The following is a 6,519-nucleotide window of genomic DNA, read 5'->3' as shown; positions in this document are numbered from 1 at the left end:
ACACTGTGCCATCCCCCTGTGCTTCCTCTATACCTCCAGTGCCTTCAGTGTCCACCTCTGCCCTCTCTCCCAATGTGTCACCTCTGTCCCCCTCTGTGCCACCTCTGTCCCTCCCATCTGTTACCTCTCTGTCTGTAGTTCTCCTGCAGAATAGGTGCTGGCTTACTGAACAGGCAGAGCCGAGATTTAAACCCAGGTCTCCTGTGTCAGAGGAAAAGCCCTTAACCATTACACTATCCAGCTAGCCACAATCATTTCAAGTTCAAAGGTGAAACAGATCTTTTGATTCAATAAAACAAAACTGAACTGACAAGTTAAAGGGACATTAGGGTGGATCCATTGATATGAATCTACTACAATATCGTGAAAGATGAGTCTTCACTAAAGGTCCTGTTGCTATATCCACAATTTCAGGCAAAATGAAAATCGGCATGTGTGAGGCCAGTACTGGGCACTAATATAGAGCAAGACTATACCTGTGCTTCTCACCCGGCTCTGGGGGTCACTGGTGGGCTGCAGGGATGGATGCAGAAGGTCCCCAGTCTGTGACCTCTGTCTCTACTCATATCCAATAGGGATAATCAATGAGATGCAAAATTATGTAAATTTGCAAGCAAATATATGCAGCTTGAAAATGGACCAATCAGTTTAAACCTGGGTGGGACTTGATTGGTCCATTTTCAAGAGGCATATATTTGCACAAAAATGTACATAATCCTGCATGAAATATTTGCATCTAATTGATCATCTCTGTTATCCACAGTACTATAGCAAACCTGCTGGAGTCTCCATGCAGCTTTCCTGCATCTTCCACCTCATTGCTGTGGGACGTCTGAGCCAGGTCTCCGGTCAGTAGTACATTTTCCTGAACTGCTTTGCACTAGTGATGGGTCGTTCGCGAACGAGCCGGCTCTAAGAGCCGGCTCTTTTCTGTGAACGACAAGAGCCGGCTCTCAGTTTTGAAAGAGCCGATGCCTTAGCCGCCCCACACAGCTCTGATTTGCTGTGTAATAAAGGGTGCTGAGGCATGCTGGGAGATGTAGTCCTCCTCGTGCAGCTTATAGGAGTGAATGGGGCAGAGCAGAGCAAAAGCAGGAGAGATTGCCCGAGCGAGAGAAGCAGTCTGGAGTTGTCATGGAGACGGGGGCGGGGCTTTTACTCTGATTCTGAGTGGTGTCTAGTGATATTTAATGAAGAGCCGATTGAGAGCCGTAAGAGCCGGCTCTTTAATGGGAGCCGATTCAGAAGAGCCGATTCTCCAAGAAGAGCCGGAATTCCCATCACTACTTTGCACACTGAAATTTTTATACACAATAGGTTTTGGCTGATAGGAGTAAAATGCCCTTTTTTCCAATTCAATAGGGGTCATTTTGGGCAGGAGCGTGCCTAGCAACAAGCACCATACAATATTTGGCTCCTGGCTGAGAAGCATGTACTGCTCTATGGGGAGGGGAGGGGCAGCACCCTGTAATGGAAACTTCCTATAAATTGCCTGCATGAGCAATAGGCATCGGGCGAGGCAATGCGTCCTCTTGCACACTCTTAGGGCGCGATTCCACTTGAGCGGCGCGCGCCGGGTCTGCGGAGAAAGCAGACAAATCCCATCAGCCGTGCTGTGCACGGCTATGGGATCCGCAGCCTCCCGCGCCGATTCGGATGGAAAAGCCGGCCGAATCGCTTAGCTGTAGCGATTCGGCCGGCGTTACCATTGCACCCTGTGGTGATATATTGAGGTGCTGATGATATTAGGGAGTACAGGAACATATCTATGTCATTTTTCTGTCTGCTATATCTCACATGTATATTCTGCTTTGAAGTGATGGTCATCTGGCTGTACTACATTTGCATCTAAAGGGACTTCAGTGAATAAGCTGGGGTAATCAGACAATGGCAGAAGTGAAGTGTGGAAGTCATTGACACTTGAAACATTTACACTTCTGTTGAGGAAGAGCCTCCTGTGTGTTAAACACTATTTCGTTGTGAGAAAATTAAATTATTGGTGGAGGTGCAAACTATATCCTTATCTTTGATCAGCTAGGAAATACTGTCAACATTGGGGTTGTCACCTGTAACGTGGACTAGGGAAGTCTTTTCATGTATGTGGATGTTAGATCTCTGGAAATCCAATTATGACTGAGGATGTAATTAAATCTAGTAGTTCTTTCCCCCCCCCCCCCATCCACGCAGGCTTACAGCCGCGAGGCGAATATTTCATTATAAAAACCAGGGGACAGATACCTCAAATCAGTCCCCTCCTGACGGTAGCTGCAGCTGGTCCCCTGGCCCAAGCTAGTGGACTCCTGGTCTAACCAGAATTGTGTCCGTCCACAAAAGTCCAAGGTTCTTCTATCTGGATCCCTGTATTTTGGCAAGCAAATTGCTTGGTGTGTATTTTTGTAACTTTTACTTTTGTAACTTTTTTTATTTAGTTTTTTGTAATCTTTTGTATATATTAAGTTCTGCATTGTTCCAAGTTTTTATGGAATATTAAATCGTTATTTAATAAGCCTGACTTCTGCTGTACTAAACTAACACTCATAGCCTAGAAGAGACTGAAGTGTAACCGTGTATAAGTTTCATGCCTAATTGTACGCTTGAGCAACACTACCGTATGAGATTATAATTGCATTGTGTGTATGAGGCACTTCTGCGCTCGACAGCCGAGTGGGAAGTCTAACAGTATCGTTCGGAACAACTGTTAGTGGTTTTGCTGCATGACAGTGTAACTTGCATTACAAATCAGTGCCTGATTGTGCTGTGTTACTGTACAACTGTACTGTGTGTGTGGGTGCGTGGCGTTCCCGTATTCGGCCTAAGCACAAAGCTGACCCGAATACGAAAACGCAGAGTGCGCGTTAAGCCCTCGACAGCTGAGTGGACGTGTCTAGCAACGGCTAGTGGTGGCAGTGGGAAGTGTTTGAGGGGTCCCAGCCTGGTTTGTAGCTTATTAAGGCTGTTCCCCGCTTAATCTGGTCAAACCCGCAGTCGGGAACCGTATACGCAGGCGTGCCGCGGGATGGTTCCTGACACACCCTATGGCAGAGTTTCCCCGCACTATTCACCTGCGGGGAAACTGCGGATTTGCGGCGGTTTCCGCTCAAGTGGAAACGCGCCCTTAAGATTTCTGACCAAAATGATCAAGAACAGGTGTTTCACAGAGGATAGCTTTTGTGCAGTGATTTTGTACTAAGTTGGTCATGATCAACCATCGTCAAGGTGTTTCTCCCTTATCTGTTCCTACACTACCCCAGTTCCATGTTACACTGCAAGCAAACACTATGCTTTAAACCTCACTGGTACAATGCAGCCAAGCCTCTCAGCACGAGAGAGAGCTGTATAAACTGTCATACATCCCAACTTTTTAAGACAAGAAAGAGGGACACTTAAAGAGAAACTACAACCAAGAATTGAACTTTATCCTTTTCAGAAACAGACCGTCAGGGTTGCTGTATGGCTGATATTGTGGTGAAACCCCTCCAACAAGAAACAAGAAAAGTACATACTCTTGGCAGTTTCCTGTCTGTGAACCTTGCTGCATTGTGGGAAATAGCTGTTTACAGCTGTTTCCAACTGCCAAAACAGCAAGCAGCAGCTACATCACCTGCCAACAGTAAAAAATGTCACTGTGTAATAAATGTCAGAATGTAAATCAGGGATTTAAAAGATTTTACAATGGACAAACACTGACTAAATCATTTATACATAATTATTGTAAAAGTGAAGCGCTTTTTTTTTTTTTATTACATTATTTTCACTGGAGTTCCTCTTTAAGCCACACCCCTAATCCCACCCCTAGTCATGCATACCACACTGGTCCTTTCCAGGGCAGTCATCGGGGGTACAAGAGGGACAGTATGGGGCCCAGGAAGGGCCTGGGGCCCAAATAGTGGTAGTGCCACTCGAGCCTCTGCTGGCAATTATTCTACCGTGGCATAACAGGAGTTGTGTGGTCGTCTCCCTCTTCCCTGCTGCATGATTGGTGAACATCCATCAATGCAGGGGGAGGGTGTTATGGGCCCCAGGCAAGTTGCTTTGACTCTACCCCACATACCTACCTATCAGATTGTTATTTGGCGTGACGGGGAGGGGGGGGGGGGGGGGGCTGTAGGTTTGCTAAGTGCGGGGCCTGTAAAATTCTGATGCCGGGCCTGGTCCTTTCTATCGAGGTTTATTTCCCTGGACCAGCATGGAAATACATGAAGAATCTAGCATGGGTCAGGTGACTATACTGAACAGTATAGCGACAAGAGTCACACAGAGATCAGCGTAAGCCTGCCTACAGACTGTGCAATATCACTGTACAATCTTTATAAAATCTTACCAAATTCTACTCTATTAGAACTGGTTTTCGATGAGCTCAAAACTAGGGGCCAATCAAATCGCGCCTAGTAACCTAAACACTGATTAACATGTCACAGTGATTATGATACACTAAAAATGGCATTTGCTCTCTCCTCCCAGCGTTAGGTCAGAAGGAGAGTGTTAGGGCCCTTTTCCACTAGAGCGATTGCGATTGCTGAATCGCAAAATCGCAAATCGCTAGGGTTGTTACTTTATCTTAGAAATCACAAGAAGTATTTTCCACTACAGTGATTCGATTTGGAAATCGCAATCGCTTTCTGGAGCGATTTTTACAATGATAATGCAATGCAAATGAAAATTGCAATGGCATAACAGAATTAATGAAAAATCGCAATCGCATTCGCTGGCGTTTGTGATTTGTGATTGCTAGTGGAAAAGGGCCCTGACAGTGTCACAGTTACACCAAAATCATTGCATGTTGCTGCCTTAAACTCTCTTTCCCCCATTTTAGCCCCCACTGCTCAATATACCCCACCACCCTTTATTATTACTTTATGAGTCCCCATTATCCGGAACTAAGGCAACTGGAAGTCTTAATTGAGCGGCATGCCTAGGGGTTAAGGAGACTGTTTGCAGTTGCTGGGCATTAAATACTTACAGAGTCCAATGCCATCTTCTAACCTTCCTGTAGTTCCTAACGGCTTTCTAGCATCCGAGCACAGCTCCCAGCATGTCATGTGACCTGACACGAGTCAGGTGACACATCTGGAGCCATGCACGGAGGATGCTGGAAAGCCGCTAGGAAATACAGGATGGTTAGAAGACAGCGCTGGACTCTCAGTAAGTATTTAATGCTACACAGGGTTGGTTTGTCCTTTTTGAACCGGTTACTCAAGCAACCGGCAAGCACATGTATCCAACACAGGCGATCACCGCCGGTGCCAGGTACTGGAGACTGTGCTGTATTTGCTAATATCATGCTGATGTTTTCTTTGCAGTGCTAGAGAAGGTACGTTAACCTTTTGGGGACCAACGCAGGTTGAATCTACGTCTAGCAGGTGGTGCTGCCTCCCTGACTGGACGTTGATTCAACGTCCGCACTAAAGAACCGTCCCTACGCGGTCGTGTGCCCCGGAGAGGGGAGATCTGACATCTCCCCTCAGTGATCAGGAACCATCGCGTATGGCTGCTGATCACATGATTACTATGATCGTCGGCAGATCATAGTGATCACTTACAGAGCTGCGGCGGTAGGGGGAGGGGGGGAAAGGAAGAGGATCCACTCACCTTCCTGCCGTTCCCCTGACGATCGGCGATCCCCTCCGCTCTGGCCCGCATCCCTGCTGTATTGACGCTAAGTGCAGAGTCCCGGCTTGATGACGTCATCAAGCTGTGACACGGGACTTAGCGTCAGTACGAGCCGGGAAGCCAGCGAGAGCGGAGGGGTCCACAGCAGCTCATCGCTGGAGCCTGGGAGGTGAGTAAAGGCTGCCATCAATACGGGGGCCACCTGGCCACACAGGGGGGAACCATACCTACGTGCCCACAGTAGGGATCCGGCTGCCTGACCCCCCCCCCCCCCCCCCAAAAAAAAAAATTCCTGGTCCTTAAGGGGGGTAGGCAGCCAGTCCTGAAGGGGTTAAAGAAGTCATGCCACTAACTGGCCCTCAAAGAATCGCACAATTTCGAGTCCCTACCCCTCAGACATACTCTAATGTCCCTAATTTATCTAAGGCCCAGGGGTTTTTTTTTTTTGCTATTTTGGGGGGGGGGGGGGTGAAAGGGGGAACCAACCACCATAAAAGTTTTACAAAGTGGGGAAAAACTGGGGTAAAAAAACCTCATTCAGATATCCGTATAATATACAAACTCTGCCCTGGCCGAGATTCCAACCCCGGTGCTGCAAGGTGATAGTGTGAGCTACATATATTTTAATTTTTTTTTTTTTTTGTGCACAGTGGGGTTGAGGCCGGCTTCACACTGTAGATTGGCGGTAGTGGTAGCCGCACCGCACTACCAAAAACAGGCCTTCAGTTCAGAGATTATTGCATTAGTACACGATAATCCCCACCTGGCATCCTGCCGAACAGGAAGTGATGCTCACTTCCTGTTCGGCAATCCGATGACGTGCGCGGGAACCTTATTTCTAAAATACGCTTCCGCGCACGCGCGATCCAAATAACTGCGGCGGGTGCATTACCATAGACTTTAATGACT

This window comes from Hyperolius riggenbachi, chromosome 8 (assembly GCF_040937935.1).
Source record: "Hyperolius riggenbachi isolate aHypRig1 chromosome 8, aHypRig1.pri, whole genome shotgun sequence".
NCBI classification, from domain to species: Eukaryota; Metazoa; Chordata; class Amphibia; order Anura; family Hyperoliidae; genus Hyperolius; species Hyperolius riggenbachi.
The sequence above is the reverse complement of the archived record's forward strand: the minus strand, read 5'-3'. Positions refer to the sequence as shown.